Genomic DNA, 12,363 nt, shown 5'->3' on the forward strand with positions numbered 1-12,363 from the left:
GAATATGCATTTACTAATGTGCAGAAGTGCTCTGAAATGCTTTTTCACAGTGGTTACGTTTCAATATTTTGTGCTGGGGGCTTAGTTTAAAGCCACCCCGCTGAAATGGAGTTTTCTCTTATGCTGGCAAATTTTCTGCCCCCAAACCGACCCATCTCCTGGGGTTGTAGAGTCTGTTTTAACCTTTAGTTATACTGTCCCATCTAACAGAGAGCAATAGAGAAAAGCTAGGTGAGTGCAAAAAGCAGGTCACTAGCAGGGGGCCTTGACTCATATTCACAGTATTTAGGAATGAATACATAGCTATTTGCTGCCTTCCACCAGTGTGTGCCCCTTGTTAGGGTGGCTGGTAAAGCGAGGTACATACGCATGTGCAAAACCAGCAGTGAGCAGAAATCCTGCTTCATGCAATGGAGATAAAAGATAAACCCCTGGACTTTGTTCCTGCTAGAAGAGCATCCCGTAGTAGTGCAGCTCCGTAGTGCAGTTCCTGGAGCACCTCTGCTGCAGAAACTGCTCTGGTGCTTGTTCAAAGGCCAGTCCCAAGCCAGGGAAATTGAGAAATTTTGTAAAGACTTGTCTTGACCTAAATTACACAGAAGTAAAATCTTTTCTTAGGAAACAGGCTGTTAGGAGGAATGTTGTTTACAGTTCTGTAACAGCCTGTGGGAGTAAGTGCTTTCTGGAAACAACATGCAGAATATCTCACCATTTTTTTCTGGGGAGAGAGGTTTTAACTCTGCTAGTGGAGATCAGACCCTGCCACGCAGAGTGGTCTGAGTCAGGGGTACACTGGGGGCGATGCTCTGACTGGTTTTTACGGTGGTAGTTTATGTAAGGTTTATTAAGTACATACTAAATACTTAGTATATGTAATTTATTACGTATTACTGAAATCACCACAAAAGCATTATTTTAAATTATTTTAAATGCAAGGACTAACCAAGGCTTTTATATTCACAGATTTTCCCTTTTTCTGGACAAAGTGACCCTTAGCAAGAAATGCCTGGTTTTGCCAGGTTCCTCGGTGATGTTAAAGACACCTGGAAGAAAAGAGAAACTGTGGGCCAGATGACCTTGACTTCTTTATTTGCAGTCCACTATTGCTGCTTCTTAAAGGTGAGCCAGGGCAGAACTTGCTCAGGTAGGTGAGGAGAGCAGCACAGTTCCTATCTAGTACCAGACACTGTTCTCAGTGGGACTCTGTCAGATGCCAGCCTAAGCCCAGCTTGACTGAGCTGCTGCACAAAGTGGGATGCTTCCTATAGAGAAAAAGAAAGGCAGAAGAGAAGAGGAAAGTCAGGGAAAGGAATGTGACACAGAGGAGCCAGCTGTTGCTCAAGTCTTAGCCAAAACTAATGGAAATACAGATGTCATCTGCTGCTCGCTCCCTGCCCCGCTCTGGAGCACCCACCAGCCGGCCCAGGCTGTACTAGAAAGCTTTTCAGCATCATGGGAAATGGCAGTGGGAATGGTAGCCAGAATAGTTAAAAAAACAATCTAAACCATTGTCCTGTGACTCCCTGAAGTGACAAGGCAGAGGAGCAGTGGTGGGATGCTCACCTCTTCAGATCTCAGCAGTTCCTTCTGGCAGCTTTAACATCTCTTCTGGTTTCTAAAGTCCTTTGGCTTACTCAGCCAGAAAATGAAACTGGCAGGAGCTCAGAAACCTGTGATTATAGTTCTTTCAGCTTAAACAATTCAGTATATTTGTCTGTAGCTTTTTGGGTTTTTGTTTTCTGATTTTTATCATGGAAGCGATATGCTGGGTTTCAGTTCCCACACCCCACATCATGCTCTGCCTCTGTGCGGGGTGCCCTCTGCATTCAGCGAGAGGCCTTCCCCAGCGCAGGCTCTGCCTGAGTTTGATTTTTTTTTGCCTATACATCTTGAAAATGAAAGCCTTAAGGCTTTTGTTCTTCCCTCACAGGGTGAATAGCATTGTGTATGTTGAATGTGAATTTTAAAGGTTGCACAGCCAACCTCATAACTTCCTCTGCCCTTGCGTGTACAGCCTTTCCCTCCCAGGACTCCTAGAAACCTCATTCATGTGCCTTGATGACTCTGGTTTGAAACAGCACCTTTCCTTTCTCTTCAGAAATGACTTTTCAGTAGGTTGGCCAGATGGCAAACGGATGATGCACTGTGTTGGCAGCACACCGAAAATCCATTTGTCCCACTCAGGGTATTTCAAAATGCTCCCAAGGACTCTAAATTGCCTTATAATCCTGGCACTAGTATTCCTGAAGAGCAGATAGCGCAAAATGAGAATTACAGGTGCTCCAAACTCTGTTAACCTGTACTAATGCAGGAAATAAAATGCTTCCAGAACAGCAAAATGGAAAGACAACAGATTTCCCTGTGCTCTGCCCTGCGTGGATGGACCCACTGCAAGGTAATGCGAAGGAATAGTGAAAGAATGTGCTTGTAGGTATGAGCTGAGCTTACACAAGGTTGCATTAAAATATGCTGTAATTAGAGATCTCTTCTGCTTAATTAGTTAATTAAGCTCCAGTGTGGTCTTTTAAGCAGTCAGTAGCATTTGTCTGTGCTCGCCTCCTGAGGTTTAGCTTGCCATGGGTGAGCAATAGCGTCCCCACCCATAGGTACGTCACATTATAGCTGACACTTTTAACATGTTTTAGCATGGTTTGGAAGGAAAGGTGAGGTTTTAGCATGACCTGTAGTAACGTTACAGTCACTCAGCAATGGTTGGTTGAAAGAGATTTTATTGTTTTGTTTTGATGAAGATTATATCGTTTCTGCAAACATTGTGGTAAAACGCCAACTTTGCTGCTACTTTTCAGTTTTATGCAGAAAGCTGGAATGAACCATACAATAAAAAACGGATGCTCTCCAGCCTTGCATCAATTTTAGCAGTTGTGCATCATTCACAGTTACTTGTGATAGCTGTTGTTCGAGTACGTAATACCCTCCTCTGTATGGGCCAGGTTTCCTGGCTTATTGCATCTCCAGGAATGTGCTGTCCTTAGGAGCTGCGTCAGAGGAGCACTGTTTAGAGAGGTACCGTCTCATGTTTGGTTCTTTCAAAAGTCAATGTTTTGCTGTTGCCTGTTCTTGCTAAACCTCCGGCAGCGACTAACGGCACAGGCATTGGCTTGTGGGACAGTGTCCTTTGCATTTCCTCTTTACTGCTGTATATATTCGCTCTGGCTAAGGTTTATTAGTTTCACAACCCAATGGATTAGCCACTGTTACACTAATAACAGTGTCTGGTTTCATCCTGGCTTTTCTTGGACACCGAGATGGGAATCACTTTGCTGTGCACCCTTTCATTTCTTTACTTGTCACATCTCTGGCTGTTACGATCTTCACAAACCTGCTGGTTCCTTGGACATAATTATGCTCAATTACTTATTCACGTGGTTTACTTAATTGGCAAGGGTCTATGACTTCCCAAAAATACGTCTATGCCAAGTACCTTTGACTTAAAACTTAAGCAACACCTAGCTAGGCAGATCCTCAAACTACTTCATGCCCCAAAAGCCAGCTCGGTGAATCCACTGCGTTTCATTTGGAAACCAATGTACACTTCCATACGTTAGCAAAGGTGTCATTTTCTTCTAACACCTCAGATTCTAGAAAAATGTAATATATTTATTTACGAAATACATTCTTTACTTCATGAAAAATATAGCTTAAGGCAATCCTGAGAGAAAAGACAAATCCAGCCTAAATTAGAAATCTTTTGCTACCACCGTTGTTTCTGTTGTTACAATTATCGTTACCGTTATTTCTACAGCAAAAACCTGAGCAATCTGCTCAAGGTCTCATTTTGGCCTGGCACTGACCCAGCAAACACAAATTCCTCACTCTTTGCTCCAAAGTTTGAACATAACATAGGTTGAAAATAAATTTAGAGTAATATTAAAATAAATACGATCTGCTGTCACAATAAATATATTAAATAAATAAAGAATGTGTATCATGCAGATATACTGCACTGCAATTATGTCATAGAATTTCAGGAAAACATGCAGATTTCAAATTTAATTATGCACATATTTAAAAGATAGCTTTTTATAATTTTTTTCTCCTGTCTTCAGAAAATAAAGATTCTGCCAATTTTGCAAATGTCTGCAGAACACATTAATGGATCTGCCTTCTAACCTTTATTTTTTTAATTTCACTCACATAGTTTTATTGAAGCCTTGATATATATTCTAATAATTATAGTGCACAAAACTGACAGTACAATCAATAATTTTAAGTTCTTTTATTCATTATCACTTTGAACATTAGGACCCTGTAGAAATATAAAAGATTTCTATAAATTAAATAAATATGTTAATACCTGCAATAAGACATAAATATCTGATAATACACACATAAAACATTCATGTTAATGTGCTGTCTCTCCATGGCACTCTGTGGCAGCTTCGCAGTATTCCGTCAGAACCCACTCTAGTGTTGGGTAAAAGACGACTAGCTGGGTTGCCAGCACCCATCAGCAGGGTTTCTAGCACTTCTCATGCAGCTTTTGAAAGAACCTCTTGTAGTGCTTAAGGGCATTCTGCGGGGACAACTCGGCCGTCCGACAGGAACCGTCTTTCTCATGTTTCTAGAATAATAATAATAACAACAGGTAATTGTGATAATAAGAGAGAGAATAAAAAGAGCATATTACTGTGGAGTTATCAGTGGTTGTTCAAGGCGATATTTAATCACAAGTAAAGATAGATCTTCATGAACGAACAGAGAGAAGACTTTTAAAAATCAGGAATACTTTTTCCTGGCTGACTTTGCTTACTGAGATGTGGCTTAGGGCCTTTTCTCATTAATCTCCTGGCTAATGACAAGTCCAGGATTTGTCTAAGGGTGATGCATCTTTTAGAAAACTGTAACTTCCATCCAGACTCCATGAATTTCAGGTAAGTGTTTTCTATAAAACCATTGCTGAGTGGCAGCCATAATGCTCAACAGTGCGAAATTAAGACTGTATGGAGGTGGCATCAAACTTTTGCTATTGACTTTAGTTGACCAGGATGCTGGGTCGCTTAATTTCGTGTGTTTTCAAAACAAATGAGCAATCTATTCACAGTAATTTCACATTTTTACCTTTTTAATCACTATAAATAACTGATGAGAAACTTACTGTATGTGCTTTGTTTAAAGTTGATATTATGCGGTCCATGTTTTTCTCCATCAGAGAAACATGTGTTCTCATTTGATCATTCTTAAAGTAAACTTTCAGCTGTTCTACAGTTCTTTCAAGGTGGCAGGAAACAAGGTTGCACTAAAAAATATATCAAACAACAGCAAAATTATATTCCACCAAATGAGTTAAATTCTATTTTTCATTGAATTCAATAACTAACTGCATGCACAGCAGAAATAGAAATTACCTATTGTCTACTCTATTACCGTACAATTAGGGAAAGACGTACTTTCCTATATTTTCTTGGATTTGATAAAAATCTACAGCAGGACAATAAAAAAGTATATGACATTAAAAAAAATCATTATAAAGGAAAAACAGGGAAAAGGGTTGTAAAAGAGGAATAAAATCCATTGGGGTTGCAGTTTTATCAAAATCACATGGAGTAGCCCAAGGAGGTTAGATCTGCTAATTGCCTTTCACAGCTACCATCTCTGTGCAGAAAGACAGAAGCACCATACTCTTCTGTCTATAAAGTGCTGCTTCTCGCCTTCTTTAAAGCTGAAAACTCTAAACGTTTTTTCCGCTAAAGATAAGGCCTCCCAACAACAGGCCGCCTCTTCTTATTTATTTTTCATGAACCTTTTTTCAGTTCACAGAGCCTGAGAAATCTGCAGACCACAGGCTGAAAAACACTAATCAACAAGGCTGTGTGCGATAACTCGTCATGCCTGCAAATTGCTTCCTTCGGAGACAAACTCCATTATGCTTTGTAACATTCAACTCGTCTGTTTGCCAAGAGGTAAGAACATTTTAGTGTTTCCAGTACTAACCGTATTCACCACCTTCTGTTCTAAATGACAGCAGGTCACATTCAGGGTCTGCACCTCATATAGTAATGTTGAGAACAGCCTTGGTGTTAAGCTCTCTGCGAGATCTCCTGTGATTGCCTTCAGTAGGAGTCTAACCAAGTCTCACAGACCCCGGTCTCAGAATTGGCTATTTATTTCCATAACTTTTTGCATACAAGGAACTTAACTGAATTTTATAGAACTGCTCATGAACATATCGTTAGCATGTATATTCCCTTTTTGTTAGATTCGGTCTTTTTTAGTAGTCTAACTTTCTTTCTCTCAAGATCTGCTGCAAAGCATCATCGTTTTTCAAATTATTAACAATAGCAGTATTAAAGAAGTTTTAAAAATCTTACCTGAAATTTCCCGACAGGTACTGGAAGAAAGCTCTAAAATTTAAAAAATAAAATAGTGTTAAAAGGTATTTATCTTCTAAGTGACTGCCACATTGTTAAGCATCTCTAACTACATATCGTCTTCATCAGGTTTTCTATTTCTGAACTTCCTTTGGGGAAACAATTGCAGCGCCAACTTCTGAGGAGAGGTTGACATGCAGTGCCTTCAGCATCTCAAGTTTAGCAAACAAAACACAGGACATGCAAACTAGAGCTGAAACTAGCCCAGACTCGATTTTATGCTTCCATCAAAAGAACTGTAGAAAATGAAGAAGAAAAGATAATGACCCACCTCCTTGCTTGCTAGATCCACTACAGCCTTGAAGTTTGCTTGAAATTCTTCTATTGCACTGCCCATTGAGCCAGGTAAGCTGCTACTCAATAAGAAGATATAAAGCAACAGCATTTTTGCTTCCAGGAAAGCTACGTTTGATTTATGCCTTTTTAATACCACATGCTGCCTATATATACTCATGTACACCTTGAATATTAAATCAAAGGGAAAGTTTTCTCACATAGGAAAAGGCACAAGAAATAGTGTGAATTAGTATAGGCACTGTGGGATGCCTCAGTGGGGACAGGTTGGGGGTTTCCTTCCCTCTGACATCAAATAAGGGGAAAATACCTTTGTAGATAAGAGATGTCATTTTCTTACACGATATCAAAAACTCATCACAGGAAATAGGAGTATTCCTTGTATAACACACATCTTTATGTGGTTCTATTCTTACTTTTGCATCACGTAATCAGATAGATGGAGGTCTGGAAACCTAAGTAGTTCTTACATTCCACTCAGTAATATGACATCCTTTGTTCAATAGGATTTTCTAACATAAACTGTAGTTCTAGATGTAGTAAAAAATAATAGCAAATTATTTGCTATTACACAGACCCTAACACCACTTAACCAGTTTGACTTATTTAGCCTTCTTCCTTCACCCTGGCTGTTCTGTGAAACTCAGCATATAATACATAGCTGGGAACAGCATGGGTTTAATTAGCAACAGCCAAATAGCAAAAGCATGGTAGGCACTAATGGCAGAAATTAGCAGTCCTGGCATCAATGTTAGTGGAAAAACTCTATGTACTGAAAAATACTGAAGTGCTTATAAATGGCTAAAAACTACTTTCAGATGCCTGGCAAGGGCTTCTGAGAGGGCAAGAGTCACTCACTAAAAGGTTACAATTTTCCAGCAAAATCAGACAAATCACTCAATGATGTGAGAGGAGTCATCTGGTTTCCCATAGCTATCTGCTTGAGAGTCACAGAAACAAAGGAGACCTTGTGCACATCAAATAATTAATTTCTCAATACATAATTTTATTAACAGATCTGTTTAAGTCTTGTTGAAAACACTGCTAAACTAAACTTTTTTTTTTTATATTAAAATACCTATTCCTGTCCTAAAATTCAGCAAGATAAGTATAACGAGAGGTTAAAAAAACCCTCTTGAAAGGATTTTTTGATCCTAACTGAAAAAGCTCCTGAAAAACCTTTTAACACTAGGCTCATTGAGCATCCTGTTGTCAGCACATCCAAAGAAACACCAGAGGCCCACAGCTGAAAATATTTGGATCCTGGAAGAGCACGCGGGTAATAACACAACATATACTTACATTCCTCCACAGAAATCAGCATTTGACTACTCTTAGAGACAGGATGCCGAGTAAGATGGCCTTTTGCCTGACCTGGTACAGCCACTCTTTCCTAGAGGGAAAGGGATAAAAAACATCTATGGTAAACTAGGCAGAAGAAAAGCAGATCTTCTGAAAGGTTTCCCTTTCCCACAGTGTGGATATAAAGCAAGCATTTTATTACATTTCACAAATAGTGGTAGTCTTATTAAAAATTATTAGTATAGACATTAGCATGTTTATCATATGATGTGCTAATAGAGTATATATTTTGTCATATTTAACAAGAATTAAAGGAGTAAATGTTTCTTGCCATATTGGCCAAAAATCTAATCTTTTGGGGCTGTCACCAGGATCTGAATCATCAACAATGTCTTAGGCAGTTTTGAAATAATGAAAAATTTTTCTCCAAACTGATCACACCCACGGTGACGCACCACCTAGGTATGACTTGGGAGAGGAACAAGATGCAAATGATTTTTAATAATGGAAGACTTCCGTCCATCATCTGTGGATAGAACCATGGCAGTTCTTTGCGTCACAGCATCAATGAGTCTTGCAGAGTTTGAATAAAGAAGGAGTTGTGACATTACGGGAGGTACGTGGGAGTAGAATGGAAAAAATGTATGAAGGCAACATAGGATAAGTGTCTCCCAGTAAAATGCCATGCACCCAACTGCAGCAGAAACAAATGAGATCAATATGTAAGGTTCCACTTCCCGTTTGAGTGCAAATATCTTGTCTATCAGACTTTGCATCTGTACTTATTCTGTAGGGTAGAGTGAAATCCGAACTGACCGTACATAGGAATTAAAAAAAAAAAAATCAAGTAAATTAAGATATCATAGTGGTTAAGAAAGTGTCAAGGAAGGACTGGCAGTTGAAGGAAAAATACTGGTATAAGGTATTGTGAGATAGGCGGTGCAGTGAGTGAAGAGCAGCATCTGAAATGATGGAGTGGACTGCAAACAAATGAGAAGACAAAATGATTTGGCAGGGTCAGCAGCTCTTGGGGAGACAGTCAGGTGTCTGTGGCATTCCTCCAGGCCTGACCTGGAGCTGAACTGCGTTTTCAAATCAGGGGATGATAAAATCTACATTCCCCCAATTCTCTGTAAAGTGGTGCATTACGTTACACATAAAAAGCAAGCTGGACTGGTGAAGGCTGGCTGTTCTGATGTGTTGGCCTTTAGAACAAGTTTGGAAAGAAATGAACGCTAAAGACATAGAAGTAAATGGTAGAATAAGGCAAAATGTAACATTGATTGCTGAAGATGGATCATGCCAGAGTGACCAGATATCCTTGTTTGATAAGAGAGTTCATCCTATAAGAATCCTATAAGAAGGATTCTAGATATCTGGGGTTTAGTAAAGCACTGTGTCAAATAATAACTTATTGGTTAATCTGGAGAAGATGTGAAAGTATTAAGGCAGATGAATAGTTTACTGGGCTATGTTAAGAGTCGTGCTGAAAAGGAAAGTTATTAGGCTGAAGTAGGTAACTAATGAATGGCCTCAAGATGTAGTCTATGTCCTACTGTCATTAACAAAATCGTTGATCATCTGAACAAAGAACTCAGTGGAAGAGCTTGGCTTGATTATCTAGGAAAATGAGAGCTGAGAATATGTGCAGTCTATAAACAGATTGAGATAAGAGCAGGAAGAAGGTATCTTAGATGCAGGACGATGTTCAGACAAATTCAAATGGGGAACGCTCCAGCCACCAGACATTTAGGCTGGAAATTTATAAAAGTTTGTAACCGCTAGTTGTTCTTCTACCTAATGTTCCAACCAGTTTTATAAAGGAGCGTTGACAGATTTCTAGACAGGACGACACAATAATATGCGTTGCAGGAGACTGGAAACAATGACTCAGGTAGTTCTCCTCCTCAGCCTTTCACATTCATACTTTCATATTCAGAGATTTATATACTCTGAAAGGCTGGTAACTGTGCTGAGTGTCAGTCAAAGGAGATAGATCACAAGTCAAGAAACCATTCCCACTGAACCATCCCAGAGTAGCATAAACACTGATTTAGAGAATAGATTTCATACTGGTGCAAAAATAGTGTGCGTGAAACAGAAAACTCTTACCAGAAACAACACCAATAACTAAGTCTCCTAATCGATGACTTTTGGAGAATATTCCAGAGGTCAGACTGGTTGCAGAGCCAGGACACAGTCTGTGCATCATCCAACAGCAACGTGGAAAAGTGTTGCCGTAGAGAAAGCAGCAACAGCAGAGACTAATGGCAGTGTGCTCATGAACAACTGAGTCATAACGAGGCAGCTATAGGGCAGGAGACAACGCACGAATGGAGTATAATCTAGTAACATCTATCTAGAGGAGTTGTATTTGCTTCTGAAAGATGGGTATTAATTTTATCTCTGACTTTGGCAATATTCTTACATCCTGCTGTGCCAGTAACCTCTCAGTGAAGTGAATGCTAGCCTCTTCTTGTCTTAAGATCTGTAGCGGCCATAGCTCACACTTTGTGAACGTTTTTCGTGCTCATAGAAAGTAGGATTATCACCAGACTACGATCATAGAGAAAGCCTGAATTGTTAGCCACAAAACCACCTACTGGCTGCCAGCTTACGATAAGGTCCAGGCTTACTTCACCTATCATTTGTGTGTTTCTCATTTTAATGACAGATGATGCTGAGATTGAGTACAAAGGGCTGTTTTCCAAAGCTTGCCTCTTTTACCTAACGATGAACTTGACCTGATACAAGACTGGCCACTTTGTTTCCCTTCATAGAGGAAGCACAGTAAGCACTAAAACATGCTGGTAAAGTTACTCATCAATTTTGGAGTTGGCTGAAGGCGTAAGCAAATTAGATTCCCAAGACCGGCAGCTTGTCCGGTTTACCTATAGGTGAACCCGAGATGACTCCCACCCAGCCAGGGGCTGCTCGGCAGAGGTGAGGGTGTCCACGGCATCCGCAGCCGGCAGCCTGTCCCTGCAGTTAGTGCTGGAGGGACTCCTGGTCCTCAGGAGTAGGACAAGAAAGCCCCAGAGAAGGGAGGAAGGAGCAGTCCTCCGGCTTTTTTTGTTCTGGTTGGACTTTTTTCTAACTGGAAGATGAATAGGGGCTATGGAGAAAAGAGGAAGAGTGGCTTCTTGCAATAGTTGTGGGAGAAGACTGGTACACAGGAGTGAGGAAGTGTGTGGGCCCTAGAAAGAAATTAACTTGAGCAGCCAAAGGGAGAGATCCTTTTTCCTACTCTTAATCACCTGGAACCTTCCTGCAGTCCCCCAAACTGCCTTAAAACTCCAATACTCCTTTCCAACCCCCTGGTAGATCCCAAAGCATCTATGAAGTGAGTAATCTCTGATTAAACAGTGCCCAATGGCACTAGCTGTGCAATAGCTGGAGTCCACAGACCACATCTTCTAGATCTGATGATACACAGCTCTTGCAACACTGTGGTATCCTTATAATGCTCTATTAGGTGAGTTCTTAATGTGCTTTGTGCACACAATCATTATTAACCATGTTATTTGGTGATCTAAAATTGTGAGAGATTGACTTTCTCATTACAGAAATAAAGTTCAGTTGCAAAACTCCAGATTTGGCTTAGAATTTCAGACTTTTCTAACGTCCAGGATTTTTCCTGAGATTCTTTTCCAGCACAGACTGGAACGTTGAAAGTATTTAACAAACTATGCTAAGATCATACATGTCAGAAAATCAGCAGTGTTAGGAGTTTTGTTTTCATTGGTATACAGAAAAGGATAGATAATGGTTGAGGACTTAACCAGAAACAGCTGAATTTTTTTGTACTGCAGGGAAAGTGGTTATCCAATAACGGACATGCATATTATCCATTGATTTCTTGTTTAACTGTTTCAGTTGTATTATTTCGTGCCAGTTTTGTAACTACCTGTTTTGCTGTTGAGAGCAGGATCTGTATTATACTACCTACCAAGTGGTATAAAACATGCACCCTTGCTAAAGGTATTATGTCTGTTTTCATTTTTTCTTGTTTCCTCTTATTTAAAAAAAAAAAAAAAAGAAAAAATCAGGCTTGGCACTGTGACTAAGAAAGTACATAAAACAGGTGGACTTAGTGGCAAAAAACTGCATGGAATTTTGACTACATTATTTAGCAATCTCCCTTCAGATACATATAGGAGGCATTTCTGAATGCTTCCTAATTTTGTTCTAATTTAATTAGGAGACTGAGTTTTTCTTTGGGTTTCTGGAGTCACTGACCTAGAAGCATGAAGTTGCTTTGGTCAGCAGTCATTGAGCCGTCTGTGGAACAATGGAAACTGTTTGCATTTAATGTGAAAAGCTGCTGCAATTTATTTTCAGGTTTTGGTAAGTCCAATAAAATTCACCCTTGTGCATG

General features: G+C 39.9%; 1 long non-coding RNA gene across 1 annotated transcript; it reads right to left on the reverse strand.

Annotated features, from left to right (window-relative positions):
• Nucleotides 1-4,165: 4,165 nt before the first annotated feature.
• Nucleotides 4,166-7,225, reverse strand: LOC138682339 (uncharacterized). Its single transcript, XR_011322444.1, has 4 exons — nucleotides 6,661-7,225; nucleotides 6,330-6,362; nucleotides 5,117-5,257; nucleotides 4,166-4,582 (listed from the first exon to the last, which is right to left on the reverse strand). It is a non-coding gene; the product is annotated as an uncharacterized lncRNA (long non-coding RNA).
• Between the last annotated feature and the right edge of the window lie 5,138 nt (nucleotides 7,226-12,363).

This window comes from Haliaeetus albicilla, chromosome 27, assembly GCF_947461875.1.
Source record: "Haliaeetus albicilla chromosome 27, bHalAlb1.1, whole genome shotgun sequence".
NCBI lineage: Eukaryota > Metazoa > Chordata > Aves > Accipitriformes > Accipitridae > Haliaeetus > Haliaeetus albicilla.